Consider the following 22,662-nt stretch of genomic DNA (forward strand, 5'->3'; position numbering starts at 1 on the left):
GCAAATTAGTGGGTGATTGTTTACATTATAACAAGATCCTTCATTTTGAAAAATAAAACTTAACATTGATATAATGATCTTCTTTTGGAATTTAAAAGAAATTGACTTACAAAAAATTTTTTCAGAAACAAATCCATTGGTTAAAGTAAAGGACACGTGTTCTTTTTAAAAATGGACAATCTCACATATTTTGAGGACACTGAAATACTGTCTTCCTTTGAGCTGTACACTTAATTTCCCAAAATAAAAAATTTCCATGAAAAGCTTTAAAAAAAGAGGTAAAAATAGTCTGCCATATTCCATTTTCGTACAATATTAAACATGTACAAGGCACTTTAATCTACAGTTATAGATTTACAGAATTTCAGATTCAGAAAGGATATCAGAGTTCATCTAATTCTACTTGCATCAGAACAGAAATCCTTTCTTCAGCACACCAGGCTAAGATTCATTCATTTTTTTCTTTAAGACCTCAAGTGAAAAACAGAACAAATCGCCTTCCAAGGTAATCACATCAGTTTTGCACATTTTTAATGGTTAGGAGAAGTGTCCTTTCTTTAAGGCTGTTAACCTCTGTGCAACTTCTACCCATTATTCCTATTTCTGCCCTCTGGGAGAAACAAAATAAATTTAAGCACTTTTCTACGTTAGACACCGTTAAATTCCTCCAGACAACTAAGGCATCCTGTTCCCTGCCCCTAAAGTGGCTTCTTCTCCGAGCTAACCATCCCCAGTACTCTCAACCAGTCTTCATGTGGCATGATCTTAAACTCTTTACCATCAGCGACCCTCCTATGGCTACTTTCCAGCTTACAGGTTTTGTTTTTTTTTTTCTAAAATCAAATGCCCACAACTAAATATGATACTCTAGATACTGTTGTCCCAACAGAGTACCAAAAACACTCTGAATTGTACTGAACCCAATGGCTCTGTGTGTGTGTACGTGTGTGTGTTTTGAAGCTATCATATCATACTCTTGATTTTAGTTGAGTTTTCAGAATCCTCATTACTTTTTCAGATGCACGGATCTCTAGCCAAAACTTTCCCATCCTATACTGATAAATCTGATCTTTTGAAATTGAGTAAAATTTTATATTTATTCATATATTTGCATTAGATCCAACCCAATGTTCTAGCCTGTCAATATCATTTTTTTTAATATTTGTCTCAGTTAAATCTCCTATCTTTTTGATAAATATGTTATAAATACCTTATTGATAAAACAAAATACTAAATTCCACTGGGCCAACAACCTATCCCTGGGACACTCTATAGAAAGCCTCCTCTCCTGCTGACATCAAACAATTAATGATGGCCTTGATGTACAGCCATTCAACCAGTTTTTAATCCACCTAACATTATCTAGTTCACATTTATCCAGGTTGTCTACAACAATAACACGGAAGACTTGCCAGAGATTGTTGTTGTCCATAACAATGGCATGGGAGACTTGTCAAATATTTTGCTAAAATCTATTCAGACTATATTTACATTATTGTCCTGAACTGTAACAGCATCAAAAAAGGAAATTAGGTTAGTCTGACATGACCTATTCTTCATGGAACCATACCATATCTTTATGATCATTGCTACCTTTTTAAATGTCCATGAACCATCCCTTTAATCATACCTTCTAGAATTTTGTGATGAATTAAAGTCAAGCTCACTGGCTTATAATTTTCAGGCTTTAGTCTCTTCCCTTTTCTGAAAAGTGGGGCATTTGCTTTAGTTCCATCCTATGTCATCTCTCCCATTCCCCGTGATCTTTCAGAGATCACAGAAAGTGGCTTAGAATATGAATCTGACAGTTCTTTCTTCATCCTTGGATCTAGTACATCTGGGTTATAGGACGTGAACTCACAGGTGTTTTGTTATTATTTTCCTACTTACCTTTGGTATTAATCAGTTGTATTAGTCTATTAGTCAATTTTGTTCCCACTTTTTCAGGGTTTTTAATTCTTTTTGGAGTAAATGGAAGTAAAATAAGAGTTAATTAACCTAAAACTACAAATAACTAGAACAAAATCAATAAAAATATATGGAGATAAACAGGCCACTGAAAGCTACCAATAATGACATAAAAACAAGAATTGACATAAAAGCTTCACAAAAATATGTATTATTGGAAAAGCATATTATATCATACAGATGTCCTAACAATCTTGTACAGTTGAGGAACATGGAACTCAGAAAAATTGAATAACTTGTCCAAGGTGATATTTAAGTATCAGAAACAGGACTTGACTCTATGTGCTTTCCTCTAATATCAGTGTGTAGCAATTGTATTCTTAATAGGCATAGATTTTTTTCTTAACTTGAGTTACTGGAAAATGATGATGATGGTGGTGGTGTTAGTGATTATAATGATGATAATGATAGCTGATATTTATATAACATTTCAATTTTTGTCAAGCACTTTCCATACATTATCCTATTTGATGCTCATAAAAACCTTGTAAGGCAAGTGATATTATTGTTCTCATTGCAGAAATGAGAAAACTGAGAGTTAGAGAGGTCACGAGACTTGCTCAGGGTCACACTGTTAATAAGAGTCTAAGATGGGATTTCTACCCAGGTCTTCTTGCCTCCAAGTGCAATGCTTTATCTGTCATGGGAATGTTCTCATTTGCATGATTTCTGTAGCCAGTGAACACTCCAGTGTTAATTGCAGGTCCAGAATGGTATTATGCAGAATGATATTATGCAGAATGGAATGTGGCCAGGATGCAAAATGGTGCCATCAGATCTTTAATGGCACCAAATAGAAAGCAAATTGGTCAGTAGCCATAAATGAGAGTCATATCAGCAGCCAGAACTGCTCTCACTTGTAATCTTAATAACATGATAATGTTACCAGAGAAAGGCATTCTTATCTGCAAAGGTATGAACCCAGGAGATGAGCATGTACTTGATATCCTGAGACAGTTATCCACTACTATAATTGGTGGGTACACTATTACGATCCTCAAAACCCAACTAATCATGAGAATTGACAATTTTGGTTTTCCAGAATAGATAAGGAAACAAGTTTCTCTTCTGTCTGTCAGATATATGGAGGGTTCTTGAAGCAGAATGTCCTGTTGAACATGTCCACTAGATTTGCTATTTTCATTGAATTAATTTTATTGTTGCTGTTGCTGCTGTTAAAATTAGGCTTCAACGCTGAAGATAGGGTGAGGTGGGAGATAGGATATATCCAGACATACCTGTGATGGAAGAACAAATGGCATCCATAAAACACTGAAGGCAAACACGAGGAACAATAAAGGAGAGAAGGTCAGAAAAGGTGCTGTGTATATCATAGTAATTTTACATATGTTTTTGACATAGGAGGTAGCATGGGAAAGGGAGATAAAGGAGAAATAGCCTGACAGGGACTGTGGGCTTTCTTAGACCTGCTTATTATAATCTATAGCATCTAGTATTACTTAGGATATTTTACAAGGGTGGGTTCCCTGACCAACCATCATGGAAAAACCCTTTAAAATCATAAAATGTCCAAGATTATAATCATTACCTATCTATTTTTGTTGTTTCAGTTGTGTCCAACTCTTTGTGACTCCATTTGGGGTTTTCTTTGCAAAGATACTGGAGAGGTTTGCATTTCCTTTTCCAACTCATTTTATAGATTAGAAGACTGAGGCAAACAGTGTTGAGTGACTTGCTCAGGGTCACATAACTAGTGTCTGATTCCAGATATGAACTCAGGTCTTTCTGACTCCAGGTCTGACTCTCTCTCCACTGTGTCACCTAGCTGTCCCTTGCCTAGCTATAGGTCCATACTTAATATTTTCAGAAAAAATACCATATTGCCCTATTGGCAGACAGTGTGTTGCAGTGGGGAAATTGTGAAATTTATAATCAGGAGAGAATTCTGTTTGAATTCTAGTTCTTGTGATTATAAACTGTCTAAATATAGGACCATCACTCATCCTCTCAGTCTCAGTTTCCTTATCTGTGAAATAGCAAAAATAATGACAGTACCTACATTACAGGGTAATTATGAAGATCCAGTGAGGTAATATATGGATAGCATTATATGAATGCCAAATATTACTATGATTCTTGCTCAAATCTCAAAGAATGCAGATGCCTCAGAATTCATAGATCTACCTGTCCTCCAGTCACTTATTCCTCATTTAGCAAGTGAAAAATGTGAACTTCTGAAATGTAAGATAAAAAAAGCAGGTAAGAAATAGAGCTGGAATCAAATAATAAAGAAATAATATTAAAATAATCTGTGTTTCTTGTGTTAAATATAAAATTAATTGTCCCTTGATCTACCTGCACAAGTACTAGATCAAAGAGACATTACAGGATTGGTCTCTTATTGGACATTGGTTTGGTAATGTGTTTAATACAATGAAATTATTACCTGTCTCAGCTGGGAGGGTGGAGAGAGGAAAAAAAAAAGAAAGAAAATCATGATAGGAACCATCCAAATAGAGAATCTTTTTGTCACATTATAGCAAAGAAAATTTACACATGTATATACGGCTATATAATACAGGTGTACACACATATATATTCACATGTATGGGTATGTCCACACAAATACATATGTGCATGCTTGTGTATATGTATGTATATGTGTATATATATATGGATGTGGATATGGAAATGGATACGGATATGGTAGAGGACAGGGATCCATAATAAGAATTAGCTTCTTATGAGTTGTTGTCATTTCTTTCTTTGCCAAAGTAGGCTCCTTTGTGAACTAAAGATAGTGTATCCAACTCATAGAAGAGCCCCCACCAAACATACACACACACACACACACACACACACACACACACACACACACACACACACACACACACACACCCCTCCAAAGTATTATACTGCAAAGTATCCAAAAGGAAGGGATATGCTTGAACTTTGTTTATCCTAACCCATATGTTGTAAGTTCAGGGTCCCTAATGAGACTCTATCCTATCTCTGAATTTCTTTCTTACTTTCCATCAGTAATTTAATAACTAGATTTCAAGAAAGGATAGAGTCCTATCCTTAGTTCACCAAGTCCAATCTTTTTATTTTACAGATAAGGATAAGAGACTTGTTCAAGGACATGTACTGTGTCCCTCCATGTGCAAGATATTGTGCATGAAAGGAAATGTAAGGCACATTCATGGACTTCACTAGATTATTCATTCATTCATTGACTCATTAATCATATATAAAGTGCCTATTGTAGGCCGAGAACTGTGCTAGACACTGGAATAGAAAGAAAAAAATGCTCATTCAAGTAACATGCTTCTTCTGTAGCAAAACAACATTAAAACAAAGACAAGCAAATACAAAATGTATTCCAAGTCAAAGGGAGGGGGAAGGGCCCAAACAGCTTGAGCATTCAGGAAAGGCCTCATGTAGGAGGCAACACTGGAGCTGACCCTTGAAGGAAGCAAGGGCTTCTCAATGGTATAAATGAAAGATAATGTATTCCGAGGCTGGGGAACAATTGTGCAGTCATGGAAACAAGAGATGGAATGTTAGATGGTGGGAATGGCCTGTAAGCCATTTGGGTGGGGTTGCAGAGGGTATGAAGGGGAAAAACACAAAGATAGGCTGGAGCTGGAAGGTGAAAGAGTTTACATGCCAAGGAGAGAAGTTTGTTTTTTAACCTAGGGTCAATTAGGAGTCACTGGAACTTGTGGAGCTGAGGAGTGATAAGTGGACTAGGTTTTGGGAATAAGAATTTCATAACCATGTGGAGAATAGACTGGCAAAGAGAGAAGGCAAAAGTCTGGGAGACCAATCTGGATATTACTACAATAAGTCAGATAAGAGATTAAGGCCTGATGCAGGGAGAGAACGGAAAGTATGTGAGAGAGAACCAATAAGACACCTGACAATTACTTGGACACTTTGGGTAAGGGAGAGAAAAATGCCTGGAATAGTCCTGATTTTACAAATTCAAGTGACTAAGAATTTGGTGGTGCTCTCTATAGAAATATAGAAATTGGAATATGTTTGGGAAGAAAGATAATGAGGTCTGCATTGAACAGACTGAGTTAAAGATGCCCACAGGACATATCACTGGAATTGTATAATAATAGAGTAACTATTCTTTCTTAATTCTTCAAACTGGTTTTGAGGGATATGTAGAAGATTTCTTGCCATGACCCCCATATTGGTGTCTAAGTTACTGCCCCTGTAGCTGTACATTCCATTTCTTTTTCATTTTTAGAGCATTTAATCTGTAGCCTTTTACAATTATCCTAAAATCATTATACATTTGCTATGTCCTGATTCCCTATCCTTACTCCCTGTCTTTCCTCTTCTCTGCCCAATCCCTCCTGACCTCTTCCACTTTCTTTGTATGAGATGCCAATCTTCTTAGTCTGTCTTCGGGGGCACATATAGTAACATCCTGAGAGCTGGGCAGATGGAGCACACACAAGTGCAGATCAATATCTCATTCCCAATACACTCATATTCCCCCTCTAGTTCTATGAAAAAACAAATAATGAAAGTGTCCCATTTATTGAACATCAGCAGCCACATGTTCTCCACTCCCTATTATTTCCCGTTAATCATCCACTTGCATTTTTCTGTCTTTTGCTCCCTGCTCAGGTGTTTTTCCCTCAATGCTGATCCAGTTCCTTGACCTTTCTGCCCTCTCTTAAAGTTCTTGGCTCAAACACAGCATAATAAATTCCCATCTCATCACCATTGACTGTCAACATAGAAACCCACAGCCAGGTGAAAGAGGAAAAGAAAAAAAGAACCCCTGTCTCTTTACTAAAGCCTGCTGGATCTCTAATATCTCATTAGCATACCACACACAGGCATTCAGCTCTTAATTAGTTACGTGGTGTGATAATTAAGTAGTATTTCTCTACAGTTTCTCTCTTGTGTGGAAAGGAGGGAGAAAGGAGGCTGGTTAGGGAGGGAAAGGGGTGTTGGAGTTTATTTCAAAGTTCTAAGTAATTGTGACCCTGGAGAAAAACAACCAGCCAATTCTCAAGGGGGTGAAAGAGAATTTATCCTATTTACCCCCTGCATTTCAAAATTCTTTTTATCCTCATCTGCATGAAACTGACTTCCTCAAAAATATTTCTATTTAGAAATATCTCAAAAGAGCCAAAGAAAAATTTATATTGTTATTCTATCTTCTCTTTTCCTATAGTGGCAAATCCTACAGATTCAAAACTGTCTGGGAAAGGAGCAAGGCTAGCCTAATCCATTGTGACCTTCTTACCAGGAAACTCATTTTCCCTTTGCTCCTTAAAGAATAGTGGTTTTCCTCCAGGGATAGTTGGTAGAAAGTGATATGTTATGTTCTCCTCCATCCTGTCACATAGCTATCTACCCCAATAGGTATGTGCATTTAGAAGAAATAAAAAAGTCCAATGAGACTTCCATCATTCAGTATTCAAGGGTTTCATGAAGGAACACACTGAAATAATAAAATATATGTGGCAGTTTTAGAGCCCAACACCATAGGGAAGATAGTACAATCATTTTTTCCTGTCCATGTAATATTATTAGTTTGAAGGGTGGGGTCCTCATCCCATGAGTCCCAACACATTGAAGCATTGCCTAGATGAAGAAAGGCATCTCTACTCTTCTTTAGCAGGAATTTCCCTGAAAAATTTTTGACCATCAAGCTGGTCAAAATAGTAGCAAAAATAAAATAAGGCCTTTCTCTGGCAGTATGTAGGCTGTTGGGTTTCTTATGATGGGAAAGCAGATGGCAAGGCTATGAGCTCTCTATATGTGGAGCTGAAGAGTTATTGCATCCAGGAAAAGACAGATGTAAGTCGGTTATAATATAAAGTACAAAATTCAGTTTCACATAGGCCCTTAATCTCTTGAAAATAGTATCCACCTAAAGAGATGTCCACCCACCCACCAAAACAAAACAAAAAAAAACTAATGCCAATATGTACCATATCATTTTCTGGGTGAACTTTCCTCAGGAATGTCAAGGATGATGACCCCAATACTGTGACCGGCATGCTTTTGTAATGCCAATACTGAATTTTTGGAAAATGTGTACAAAAATTTAGGTGTCTTGAAATAGCAGGCTATTCTCAGACTGACCTTCTCAAACTAAAGATAAATACAGAACAAAGAAAAGAGATGGAGGCAGAAAAAGAAAGGAGAGAAGGATAGTCAGAGAAAGAATTGATATAAACTTGGTCAGTATATGTGACCAGGAAACCATTACAGATTAAAAACGAAAAAGGGATGATGAGATTAATTTCTCTTTTATCTACCTGCCTTCACAGGAGAAGGAAGGACATTATGCCCCATTACTCCCTTCCTGTATAATTCTTAGTGAGTTTGTGAGTATGGTCCCAGTAGCTGCAAATTTTCAGCAATTCTCCTGCTTCCACTTAATCCCTGTTTGGCTACCCAATAGCAGTATACTTCCATAACACTGGTAATAATATGGTATGTTCGCTGCCCACAGCGTTGCATGTAGCCAGGGCTGGAGGAATTATTCTTAGTCCAAGCAGAAACCCAAATTAAGATCATATGTGAGAAAAACTGATTTAAAAGTTTGCTCCACTCCACAGTTAGAGACTATGCACTACTCATGCCTTGCTGCGACAAAAAGGGGAGAGAACAGATTGCATTTTGTTTCTGGTTCTGTCAGTGTCCTACCTTGCTGTGCTGAGCTGACAGTACAGTACGCTTGAACACATGTGGGCTCTTGTGTCAGAGGACTGGGTTCAGATCCCAGATTTGGCTATTGCCTAGCTCTATGACCTCAGGAAAGTCACTCAGACTCTGGTTTTCAGTTTGCTTATCTGTAAAATGAGAGGGTTAGACTAGATGACCAATAATACAACTGTCAGATAATCACCATCATCTATGTAGAATTTATTGTGTCTACTGTGGGTCAAACACTGTGCTAAGTACTTGACAAATATTTTCTCATTTAATCCTCACAACAACCTTGCTGTCATTATCCTCATTTTAGTTAAGCGTTACGTGATTTGTCCAAGTCGTGAAGCAAGTAAATGTTTGAGGCTGAATTGAAGTCAGATCTGCCTAACTTTAAACCTAGCTCTCTATCCACTGTGCTACCTAGCTCTGAATGTATAAGTCAAATGGTGCAATGGTTAGGTAAGATTAGATGATGGCAGATTACTTAAATATTGTTGTGTTTCATGTATTTAAGATCATAGGTGCTGAGCTGAAAGGGATGTTAGAAGTCATCAGGGTAGGTCATGGGGATAGGTAATCTATAGAATAATAGCCAGACTATAAGCAAATATGCAATCTTCTTTCATAGATTTAGCAATAAGTCTTACACTAGATCTCCAGAGCCCTGCTTTTCCATCTGATTCAATGCATATCCTTTAGAATTAATCTCAGTTGTCCTCAGCTAATCCTTTGCCTACTCCTGAAGTGTTGAGTACTTACCCAAGTCCTATGCCAACATCAGGATTAATATATACACATATATAATATATAGAGAGACATATATGTATGTTTATGTGTACATACACACCTCTATTTATACATATGCATGTATATATGTGTTTATATGTGTATATATATACATATATGAGATCTTATTCTAAGATGTCTTCTTTAATATTTTCATTTTTTAAAAATGACATAAAATGAAAGGAGAACCACAGTTTACTTTGATCTTTTCTTTTCCCCATCTTCAAGCATTTGAAGTTTTGTCACGTGGAAGACAAGTTATACTTGTTCTACTTGGGACCCAAAGGCAAAGTTAGAAACCATGTGTTGGAAGTTGTCAAAGGCAAATAGAGAATCAATAGAAGGAAAAACTTGCTAAAAAGGAGAGCTAGTCAGGTACTATCACAGTGATGATGGTAATGGTCATTCACATTTACCCAGCACTTTAGGGTTTGCAAACTGCTTTACTTACATTATATGCCTTCAGAGCTACTGTGTTCTCCCTTGCTAGAAGTCATCCAATGAAGGCTAAAGGAACAGATGTCATAGAAAGGATTCTTTTTTAAAATACAATTTTATTCACATAATTTCTTTTTTTAGCAACTCAACTTCCCAATGTATCCCTTCCCCTGAGGGCAAACCCTTATTTTTTAAAGGGAAAAACAGCCAACATATTTTAAAAATCTGACATAATTGCTGTGCCTACCTCCACAAAGAAGCCAAGAGATGCCTCCTCATCTCTTGTGGATAGAGTACTGGGCTTGGAGTCAGGAAGACCACAGTTCAAATCCTACCTGGGAAACTTACTAGCTGTGTGACGGTGGGTAAGTCACTGAATCTCACTCTACCACAGGTTCCTCAGCTGTAAAATAAAAGGCTCACTTTCATTGGACTCTAAAGTACCTTCTAAATCTGTGATGTTCTGTTCTCATGAATTTTAATCATTATGCTTCTGCAGCATTCAATTTCTATTGTTTTATTGCTGGTTTTTGCATTTATATTTTTGTAAGTTTTCATATAATTTTCCTAATTCTTCATACTCCATGGTACTTTATTTTTTATGTCTTCCCATGTTTTTCTTTATTTTTCCTGTTTATAATTTCTTATGACAGAGCAATGTTCTATTGCATTCATGTAGAAAACTTGTTTCAGCATTTCCTAAGCAATGGGTATCTATTTTGTTTCCAATTCATTGCTGCTACTAAAGTTACTGTTGTTCAATTATGTGTGATTCTCCTTGAATCCCATTTGGAATTTTCTTGGCAGAGATACTGGAGTGGTTTGCCATTTATTTCTCCAGCTTATTTTACAGATGAGAAAACTGAGGCAAGCAGGGGGTTAGCAACTTGCCACAGCTAGTAAGCAAGTGACATTTGAACTAAAGATAAGTTATCAGGACTCCAAGCCCAACACTCTATCCACCTAGCTGCTACAAAAATACTGTATTCTGCTATAAATACTTTTGTTTATATGAAATCTTTATTTTTATCATTTGCATCTTCAATATACATTCCCAACCATGGAATCTCTGCATCAAATGGTATGGACATTTTAGTGTTTTTATTCATATAAAATTCCAACTTGTTTTTAGAATGGTTGTATGAATTCATAATTCCACCAATAATGTATGTGTGCTCAGTTTTCTGGATATACAGGGAAAATGCAGTTATTTTGATTTTCATTTCTCATTAGTTGCTCTTTGAAGCATTATTTCACATGCCGGTTCACAGTTTACACCATCTTTTATTTTTTTGAGAGCATCTTGTTCATATCTTTTAATCATTTATCTCCTGGAAAATGTCTTTTACTTTTCTATTTCTGTTTATTGAACAAATTTTGATGATCAGAACTTTATCAGAGATATTTAATAGAAAAGCTTTTCCAAGTCAGTTCTCCTTCTTATCCTATTTGCAGTACTGTTATATCATCCATGCAAGAGATAATCACTTCATGTGATCAAAGTCATCCATATAATCTTTTGTAACCACCTTTATCCTTGTTTGCTTGAGAAAATCTACCCCTGGCCATAGTTGTTTAAAGTGTCTAATATGCTTCTTTCTCTCTCTCTGTCTCTCTATTTGCCTTTAATGTTATGAGCTTTGGTGTCTAGGTTGTATAATAAAAGGGATATTTTTTTCTGAAAAGATTTTGAAGCATCATCCAGTCATCTGAGACTTGAGTAGGGGTGGTAGACATGACATTATACTTTTTCATCCCTTAAAATCATAACGAATAAGGAGTTTTGACTCTACCTACCCAGAAAACCATCACATCTCCCTTTTTCAGTCTTTCAAAAGTCACGACATTCCAGGTTATGGAAAGACTGAAATTCCCACTACTCCACGTAGGTGCTGCTCTTATTCTTACCACACCGTAGCATGATCTTCATGATATCTTCTGTCCGAGTGTCAGATATTTCCCTCCCATTGAGTCTCCTGGTGCCAAGAATTGTTGGCAACTACATTTCTTTTCCTTCCTACCTAGCATAGTGGTTTTCACCTGATAGATACACAAAGTAATATATGTTGAAGAATGAATAACTATCAGTGACACTGTTGGTAGAGACAAACTATGAAAGACTCGAGTTGAACATTTTAGTTTCTGAGACTGAATGAGGTTTGGCAAAGTACCTGTTGAGGAATGAAGTCCCATCTTACTTAGATTTGCAGATATGAAACTGTGTATATGGTACATGTAATGACAGACATGAGTGAGTTAGCAATACTTTTTTGTGAAACAGATCTAAGCAAGAAAAGAAATGGAGTAAGCTGGGTGATCAGAAAGCAGGAATGAACAAAGAGGAGATTTCTTGTACATCCAAAATGTCCTGAATAGTATAGAGATTACATACATACAATTAGCCTCTGATCCTTTCATTTAAATTGGTCAAAGGGATGAGGATACAGTTCCAAGACTGGTTTCTCCCTGTCTTTCTGTCCCTCAGTTCCTACTCTCAGTATCTTTTCCTTTGTCCGTTTCTTTGTCTTTCTGTCTCTCTGAGTAGACCATACATTTAAACAGGTAGGTTGAAAGAACCATGTCTGTCAGCAGTGAGCTTTCCATCATCTCCCATATCACCATATTCAGGGAACTTGTGGTTTTCAGGGCCTCACTTGAATAATCATATATTCGGGATAGTTCCGAACAGGAAAGTGAAATAATTTTCTAGGCAGGCTTTGTTCACAAAACAGGAAACAGTGCTGACAGGGCTGACAGAAAGATGGAAAAGGGCAGACCATTGATGAACTTGAGCAGAATAAGCCTGTCCACATGCAGAATTTGAGGCTATCAGAGAGGTTCAGATAATATGGACAAGAGCCACAGTGGAACAGAGAAAGAGAAGGAGGTTCTCTAAAGGGCACTATGATGTGCTGACAAGTCAATGAAATATCCAGGCAGTTAAATCACTTAAAGATATTGGCTTCAAAAATAGAAGGATGACTTCACAGAACATGCAAGCTATAGCTTATGTCTTCTATTTACCATTAGAATGAAACTAAGCATTAAACCCTGCATTCTCATTTCTGTTTTGTACACCCCAGTATTAGAAGGCAGTTGATAATTATAAATGCAAGCAAAAATGGGCAAGAATTGTTAAAGGGCTTTTGTGCTTATACATAACATTAATTAAGAAGAATTAAAAAGATCTAGTTTCACCAAGTGACAACTATGAAACATTACGTATAGTGACCATCTACTGTTCACTGTGTTGGAATGATAAAAACACTAAGGAGGCAAAGGAATCATTTGTAACACTGTATTGCAGAGTGTAATGGAGGAAAATGGAAGGACATGATATTGAAACATACTATAGTAGATAGAATGTCAGGAAGTTTGGATTCAAATCCTTCTTCTTACTAGCTGTGAGATTCATTGAATGGGTATTACCTCATCTTAAGTGAGTTCCTGAATAGATCTTCACCTAAAGGGGCCAAGGTCTCCCTTTGCATCCTGGGTCATCTCCAGTCATCCTGATGAATATCGGGTCACTGGATTCAGATGGCTGTGGAGGAGAAGTGAAGCTGGTGACCTGCACAGCCCTCCCTCACTCAAAACAAAGTCAAGTGCAAGTCATGTCATTATTTCTCTGATGGCACAGTCTTCTTCAGCAATGAAGGACAAACACAACAACTAGCTGTGTGCCCATGAGCAAATTGCTTTATTTTTCTGAGTATCAGTTTCTTCATCTACAAAATGAGAATCCTACTACCTGCTGCAGAGATTTCAAAATATCCTTGAGTCTTAAATTAAATAGTGAACTTAAAGTGCTTTGTAAAAATGTAAATGCCATATGAATGTCCATTATTACTATTATTACCATTATTATTACCTTGAACAAAATATAAATTAAAAGCCTGAAAAATTGTGTCAGAAAAGTTAGGAGTCCACAGACCTTTGCCTAGTCTCCATTTCCTTCAAATTCTTTTATCAATTTTGTGACCCTGAGTACAGCACTGAACTTGGAGGCAAGAAAACCTAGTTTTTAATCCCAGTTCAGGCAGTTACTTATCTGTATGACCCTAAGCAGTCACCTAATTTCTCCACCTCAGTTTCCTCATCTGTAAAACATTAGGGTTTGTATTTACAATGACATTTACAGTGACTTACAGCTCTGAATCAGCAAACCTGTGATGCCTTCTACTTTAAGTTTTCCTGACATATGTGAATGTCCCCAAAGGGAAGTGTAAACCTTGTCAAGATGAAGAACACCAAGCTCAAAGAACATAAGTGGACTGGATAACTTCTAGGATTCCTTCTCATTCTCAATCCCATAATAATGTCTTGGCCCTAAAACATGAATTTCTTTCTTAAGAAGTGAAATGTTGTAGTCTTTGGCTTTGGGTTGTAGGTTGCCTTTGCCTGTTTAATACTTCTTGTTCCCTTTCCCCTAGTTGAGTATGGAAAAGATAGGGTTAGATAACCCTAGTGATGTAGTAATTTCAGCATTGCTTCTAGTAGTTAAGCATGCTGGAAGAAATTCTCTGACCTCAAGCAATCTGATTCAAATGAGGAACCACTCTAAAGCCATTTATTGCATACCTATTACATGATGGGGACTGTGAAACATGATGGAAGTATAATGACAAAACTAAAATCACAGAACAGTTCTTAATACCTTCAGGAGAGAAAACGTGTGCATATATAAATATAGAGAAAGAATACAAAATAAAGACAAAGTAGTTAAATGGAAAATGTTAAGGATGAAGGTTATTAGCATTTGGAGTAATCAGAAAAGCCTTCATGTAGAAGAAGTTGTTTAAACTGGATCTTGAAGGAGGTGAGCTGTTCTCTGAGGCAGAGACAGTGTATCCCATTCAAGGCAAAGACCCAGAGAGAGGAAACAGAGCATCATGAGTGATTTAGGAGGAATGGATAGAAGGCCATTTTGATTGGAGGGTAAAAACAAGGAGGGGGAGTAAAGTATAATGAGGCTAGACAGATAGGTTGAGACAAGTTTGTGAAGAACTTCAAAGTGCCAAATACTAAAAGAGTTGGTCTTTTAATCTCTGGGTTGTTAGGGAACCACTGGAGTTTGCAGAGTAGCAGAGTCAAACCTGAGTTTGAGGAAAATGACTTCTGCAACTGTGTGAAGGCTGGATTGGAGTGGTGGCTGGGTTGGACTGAGGCAAGGAGATAAATTAGGAGGTGGAAGTAGGGCAAAAAGATAATGATGCATATCATTATTGATCTATTGTCATTTTAAGTCCAAGAAAGGTAGAGAATTCAGCAATTCATCAAGTATTTATTATACTGTTATATTACACCCTACCCATAATCAGCACTTATTGAGCCCTTGGGACTTAGGAGCACAAAGAATCAGTCCCTGTCCTCAAGGAGCTTATATTCTACTGAAGGAATATATATTCTACTAGTAAAAGAAAAAAATGTGTTGGAATAATCATTTCGCTGGATTTCAAAGAACTAGCAGAGAGAGAGAGAGAGAGAGAGAGACAGGCAGGCAGGCAGGCAGACAGATGGATAAATAGATAGATAGATAGACAGACAGACATAGATAGACAGATAGATAGATAGACAGATAGATAGATAGATAGATAGATAGATAGATAGATAGATAGATAGATGATAGACAGATAGCCTTAACTGACAAAATAAGACAAGACCAATTCTATTTTGGACTCATACAGGGTTTAGGAAGTCTTCATATTCAGGGGGCCTGAAGAATCATGTTAGGAAAAAAAGACTTATCTAAGGGAACTTTTAACTAGATAATAAGCATCTGATATATTATTATTGATTCCTAGGTGAATTGATAAAATAGATAAATAAGCTTTGAAGACATCATTTTTATTGTAGCAATGATGTTTTATTTTAGTTAACTATCATACTACTCATGAAATTATAATTTTTCATTTTTAAATAATTATAGTACTTTAAATCCAAAATGAATAAAGAGGTAGAGTGCAGAGAGTGGGGTCATCCATGATAATGGTGTTGAGAAACAGCATGGTATGAAGTCAGGAAAATCTGAACTCAGATCTGACCTCAGACACTTACTAGTTGTGTGACCCTGGCCAAATTATTTAACTCCTGTCTGCCTCAGTTTCTTCATCTGTAAAATGAGAATAATAATAGCACCTAAAGGATGACTGTAAAGAACAAATAGCATAATCCACATGTAAAGCTCAGGAAAGGGAGACATTCTCTTCTCAGCAAGTGGGTCCAACTGAGAGTTTAAAAGGAATGTATTCATGTCTTGGGGGGAGCCTGAATTTTAAAGAGATGAAATTGGGTTTTCCTCCTACTCTTTGGCTCATTATATCATCACCCCAGAGTCATTTCTGTTAAAAAAAAATCGTCCAAAACCAAACAGGAATAGCTTATGTCTGGAGTCTCCCCAAAATGGATTATTAGTAGGGCCTCTTTACAAAAATATTCAATGTAAAAAATAGATCAGGTATATGATAGCTATTTATTTCCTTCCCAACAAAAGAAGCAATTTAAAAATCAAAAGACTTATAAGTGCTCACTGACAAAGACTTACTTAAAACACTTTTTACAAATCAATCCTAATGTTCTCCTGAGAGGTGAACACTTAAAATATGAAACACTGAACAGATGTTTCACTTTTTCCTTTTACCTGCACTTTAATTCACAAGTTCTTATGTCCTGGTAAGCCACGTGCTGCCTTTGTCCTTTCACATGTAATATCTTCCTGATGGTATTCACCTTTTCCTGCAAAATATGGTTGTACAGATCAACCAAAACCCAAAGAAAGGAGCTCTTGTCCTCCCAGACTTATAAGTGCCACTCAGGCTATGAACATTTATATTAGCATTGTTGTTTAGTCACCTATATTCGGAGAAAGTAACACAAAGCAGAGAAGGCAACCAGAGCCTTGAGGTCTTTTCTGTTTTGTCCAGGCTAGTATCCATGCTCTTGGGGAGCTGGTGTGTCAGTGCATAGAGTGCTGCGCCTGGAGTTAGGAAGAATAAGCTTCTTGAGTTCAAATCTGGCCTCAAGCACTTGTTAGGTTGTGTGACACTGAGCAAGTCATTTAACCTTATTTGCCTCAGCTTCCTCATCTGTAAAATGAAGTTGGAGAATAAAATGGTAAACTAGTCTAGTATCTTTGCTAAGAAAACTGCATCATGAAAAGTTGGATGTAACTGATAATGACTAGATAGTAACAAATACACATGCTCATGGCTTTTGATATTGCTGACAGGAGTATGGAAGAAGAATCTTTTTTGCCTATTGCCAGAAGTATGAGGGAAAGCTTGAAAAGATCTTACATGTAAAACAAGGGAGAATGAAAGAGGACTGAGTCACTCTTTTGAAAGTCTGTGGAGTAGGTCAATCATGCTGGCTCAGTGGTCAGTCCTCACTGCTACAGACCTCAATAATGGCCAAGACCAGCTTGTAGCTTCTAGTTAGTTACTCTTGTCCTTTACCAAGAAGCCTGCCGCTTTGAGGTGCCAGGGCCCATGGTCTACTTCAGCACTGTATGCTGGTCCAGAAGATCAGGGTTTACTGTTGTTTACTTCCCTTACAAATGAAAAGGGCATTCTAAACCTTAAAGATCTACATAAATGTGAGTTACTATATTGCTATCATTATCATATTCTGAAAGGATTCCTAGCACATGAATGCAAGATTTGAATCTCAAAAAGAATAGATCATACCAGCAAGAAAGCAGATAATTTGGGAATTTAGTGTATATGTGTTGTTATTTAGTTGTTTTTCAGTCATGTCCAACTCTTTATGACCCAATTTGGGGTTTTCTTAACAAAGATACGGTTGTGGTTTGTCATTTTCTTCTCCAGCTCATTTTACAGATGAGGAAACTGAAGGACATAGGGTTAAGTGACTTGCCCAGGGACTCACAACTAGTAAGTGCCTGAGACCAGGTTTGAACTCAGGTCTTCTTGATTCCAGGTCCAGTAATCTATCCACTTCACCACCTAGCTGTCCAGCATATATGTGGCTAGATTCTTTTCAGTGACTTAGGATGAAAGAGGGATTGATTCACTGTTTTGGAAACTCTTGGAAGCTAATGTTACTGAACAACTTCATTGAAAGGGCCAGTTAAACTCATCTTGAGATGACCTTTATTTTCCCTATAATGATAGTATCAGACTTTTAGTATTGTAGTTTATACAAGGTACTTTTTACATGAGCTATCTCATTTGAACCTTATAGTAAGTTCATCACATGGGTGCTATGAATTATCTCCATCATACTGTTGAAAAAAGGATATCTCAGAGAAGATAAGAGACTCTTCCTGTGAGCAAGTGTGGAAAGAGAGGAGGAAGGGAGAGAGAGACAGAGAGAGGGAGAGAGACAGAGGCAGAGAGAGATACAGAAAGAGACAGAGAGAGAGAGACAGAGAGAGAGAGAGAAAGACAGAGGTAGAGAGAGAGAGTGAGAGAGAGAGAGAGAGAGAGAGAGAGAGAGAGAGAGAGAGAGAGAGAGAGAGAGAGAAAGCAGCAGAGACAGACCGAGACAGAGAAGGAGAACATATTTATCACATGCTTACTTTGTGCCAGGTGTTGTGCATAGTTCTGAGATCTAAATGCAAGCAAGGGAGTTATTCCCTACCTTCAAGTAGCTGATATTCTAATGGAGAAATAAAATACATGGAGTGCAAGATAGCTGAAAAGGATAGGAAAGGTACCTATAAGAAATGGAGGTAATTTAGCAGGTGAGGAGAAGGAAGCTGGAGTCCATAGAGAGTAGATGCCAAAATGAGACACGATTGTGGTCCTTCCTAAATTACTGGTTCAAGGAAAGGAGTCATCAGTCAGGAGAGGATAGGTCAAGGAGTATTGTGTCAACTTTAGAAAAGATATATGCGTTTTTTACAAAAAAAAAGAGCAAAAATAAAGAAGGATGACTGGAACCATGAACTTGACCCATCCACATTTTATGGCTCAGAAAAACAAAGCAAAATCAAACAAAGAAAAACATGTTTAAATTCTGGAATGGTTGAATCAAATAAAGGCACTATGACAGCTATTATATATTTAAATGTTGTAGTTCTTCAATCATTTCAGTTATGTATAAATCTATGTGATCCCATGTGGGATTTTCTTGGTGAAGATACTAGAGTGGTTTGTCATTTCCTTCTCCAACTCATTTTACAGATGAGGAAACTGAGGCAAACAGGGTTAAGTAACCTGCCCAGGGTCACACAGCTAATTAGTGTCTGAAGTTGGATTTGAACTCAGATCTTTCTGAATCCAGACCCAGTGCTCTATCCATTGAGCCACTAACTGCCTGCCTGTGATAACTAAATGAGGACGCTTCATTGAGAGAGTAGTTTTCAATAATCAGAACATACCCTTGTCTCTGACCCAAAGATTTTTCTGAGTAAATATGAATGACTGACACCATGTGTATTTGCATGTGTGCATGTATGTATGTGTGTGTTCACCTGGAAGAAGGATTTTAGCATTTCAGCATCTGTGATGATATTGCAAAGCTGATTTATCTGGCTTTAAAAACAAGCAAACAGAAACACACACACGCACGTGCGCACACACACACACACACACACACACACACACACTTCATCCAGAAGCTGAAAAACAGTTCTTTGAAATGTTTAAAGACATAATTGTGGAGCCTAGCTTTATACTCAATCCCACACCTGATAAAATATTATTTTGGTGATGCTACACACAGTCTACCTTTGCATGTGCAAATGAATCTCTGTACCCTTGGATTTAGGGGGAATCCCTAAAATGATTGTTTTTATATGTGCTAATGCTTCAGGCTTACACAGATTAAACCCATTCGTGATTGGAAAATGTAATCACCTTACAGTTTTCAAAGATGTCACACATTTACCTCTTCTTTAAAAGGCATAAGAAATGCATGAATGTACCAGGATTTTTTTTAATGGTCTGATTGGTTTCATCATTTTTTAAATGCCTGTAACAAAAAACCATTTGAGAAATACAGGCCTTCCTGGAGACAGCAAAGCTGTTGTATTTACAGACAATTGTATAGTCAGTCCTCAGGAAGTAGAAGTAAGATATGGTAATATTTTTACCATCTTTTTGACTTTCATTCTTGAGTTCATTGATTCTTTCAGGGTCTTATCCTAGCATTTGAAATGTTACTGAAAAATAGATTTCCATCATTCAGGCATAATACAATACAGGTTCTGTCTAATTTAACTGACACGGTGAGAACTTGCTAAAGTAAACAATAATATGCTAGAGACTGAGGAGAGAGGAAAACCAAAAAAAAATAAATAAACCATCAGTTTCTACCTTCAAACATTTTATAGTTTAGGAGGAATTAGACATTCACATAAAGTAAATGAAAGACAGAAGTGAACTTTTATGAAATTTTGTAGCAGTTATGACTGCTTTCCTGGAGGCAGGTTGCAAGGAAGAGGTAGCATTTGATCTAAAAGCTAAAGAAAGGAAAGGATTTCAATTGAAGGAAATATGGAAGGACAAAAGTCTAGACATAGAGAAGCAAAGCCAGTAAACTTAACTTAGGCAGGATAATTGTCCACAGTGGGGATAATTAATGCTGGGGTTGCATGTTTAAAGGACAGTTTAAAGAGACTGGTATTCATCTAAGGACAGAACATGGTGGTGATTGTGATGGAGTTTTGATGGACAAGTGCTGTGACAAGCAGAAACAGACTATTCCTGTGGGAGGAGAGATTACTCAAGGCCCAGGTTGGTGGGGCCCAAGGTCTGGCATGAGGTACAGACATAGCAATCTTGTCCCTTCAGTCACCACATATTGGTGGCCTATGGTCTAACTCCTTATAGCAACTTGGGGAGAAAGAGGGAGCAACTCTGAAAAGAGAGATTATTAGGAAATAGTCTCTTCTTCCCTGGTCCAAGACCCACTCAGGGAAGAAGAAATGGGCATTAGGCAAATGACGCCAGACAATCAGAGTTTGGGTGTAACCAGTAAAAAAGATGGATGTTGCAAAGAGACAAATTAAGGTTTGATGTCAGGAAAAGGAAGAAAGAAAAAAATCCTAATGATTAGAACTGACCTCAGATGGGACGCCAGCTTTCAAGAAGTTAGCAGATTCCTTTTCTATGTAAGCCTTCAGACAGAAGCTGGCCTCCCACTTTTTCAATGAGTCATAGAAGATATTTCTTAGGTATTTAATAACCACTGAGATCTCCTCCAACTCTCAGGTAATTCCACTTTTTCAATGAGTCATAGAAGATATTTCTTAGGTATTTAATAACCACTGAGATCTCCTCCAACTCTCAGGTAATGTGATTCTGGGGAAAGCCCTACATGAAAGAAATTAGCATCAACCACATAGCTTACTTAATACAATCTCAGGTACATAATAAGCATTTAATAAATGTTGGTTGACTTGATGTGATAACATAGATAGGGTTAGCAGTTCACTAAACTAGCCTACCGTGACCACCTTTCTCCTTATAAAACATCTTTTCAGTACAAGGAGAATGACATTATGCAGCAACTGTGCTTGAATGCTTGAACTACCATTTATATCTCTGATAAAACCCTTCAGCTTTCTTCTACTTCATTTCAACATCAACAATTATATCCTCAAAAATGAAAGATAAAAAAACCCACTTTTAGGTCACATCTTGCCCTTTTCAGCCCCCATATTGAACTTGAGTGCTTTTTCGAATCTCACTTTGAAATTTAGATTCTTATTTCTCTCTCTCTCTCTCTCTCTCTCTCTCTCTCTCTCTCTCTCTCTCTCTCTCTCTCTCTCTCTGTGTCTTTTTCCTTTTCCCTCTCCCTCTCTCACTCCCTCACTCTCACTCTCACTGTCACTCTCTCTCATTTGGAGACATCTACTAATAGGTCACAAGAATCAAAGGTTTTGCAGATGGTCTTCCTGCCACATGAACCCTTATCTCTGAGGAAGTTGAAGCAAGTCTAATTTATTTTTCTTTCTCTCTCTCTTTTTTCTTTTCCTTGATCTGTATCTCTGACATGTCTGCTGTGACAATTTGTAAATTGTAGCCCCAGTCCCCAAAGACTAGGACTAACCTATACTTAGCTAGAATAGATAACTGATCATAGGGGTAAGGGAAAGGACAGGGTGGAAACTATCTGATAATGAATAAAGAATAGTTTCTGCAAAGCAAAATCAATGAGTGCTTAATAGCAGAAGCAATAATAATAGTGGCAATAAGAAGAATGTGTTCTTACAGAATGAATTTCCTGACTCACCCAGTAGGCAGAGTACATGCACCATCTGCAAGGAAGAGGTGCTGTCTCCCAGTCTTCCCATTATTACACTCAGGTGACAGACACATTGAGTCATAAAGACAAGGGTCATACACTGAAAGGGTTGTTTGTGGTGTGGCCATTTCCCCTCTCTGTCCCGGTTTTTCCTTTTTTGAGCCAGTGCTTCCCTGTTTATCCGATCTAATGCAATAAAATGCGTAATTAATTTCTAAACGCTTCCGTTGAGCGGTGCAATTTGTCAAGTCGAGTTGTTAATAGAATTAAGCTTTTTATCAGCGATTAGCAAAAGAAGGTAAAAAAAAAAATTAATTACGGAATTGTATGCCTCCCTGGTTCAAAGCCAGGTTTTGGATTAAATGTTCGATAAAGGTTTCCTGACACGTTATAAAACATTTAGCAAAAGCTGCTTTCCCCGTTCTGGGTTTCAAATCAGTCCCTGGGTAAAAACACACAGGGAAGTGCCATTGTCTACCTATATGCACAGGGGGAGAGGAAGGGGAGGAGAGAAGGATAAAGGGAGGGAGAAAGAGAGGGAGAGACGGGGAAGAGAGGGACTAGAGAGAGGACAGACAGATGGATAGATAGAGATAGCGACAG

The 22,662-nt window shown here is 37.4% G+C and overlaps 1 protein-coding gene and 1 long non-coding RNA gene across 3 annotated transcripts in view; one reads left to right on the top strand and one right to left on the bottom strand.

Annotated features, from left to right (window-relative positions):
• LSAMP (limbic system associated membrane protein) overlaps positions 1-22,662 on the top strand; it is an 823,632-nt gene that overhangs the window by 220,499 nt on the left and 580,471 nt on the right. The gene's annotated exons all lie outside the window — the stretch shown is intronic.
• LOC140506609 (uncharacterized) lies at positions 2,196-20,984 on the bottom strand. Its single transcript, XR_011968010.1, has 3 exons — positions 20,876-20,984; positions 16,487-16,581; positions 2,196-3,206 (listed from the first exon to the last, which is right to left on the bottom strand). It is a non-coding gene; the product is annotated as an uncharacterized lncRNA (long non-coding RNA).

This window comes from Notamacropus eugenii, chromosome 5 (assembly GCF_028372415.1).
Source record: "Notamacropus eugenii isolate mMacEug1 chromosome 5, mMacEug1.pri_v2, whole genome shotgun sequence".
Classification (NCBI taxonomy): Eukaryota; Metazoa; Chordata; class Mammalia; order Diprotodontia; family Macropodidae; genus Notamacropus; species Notamacropus eugenii.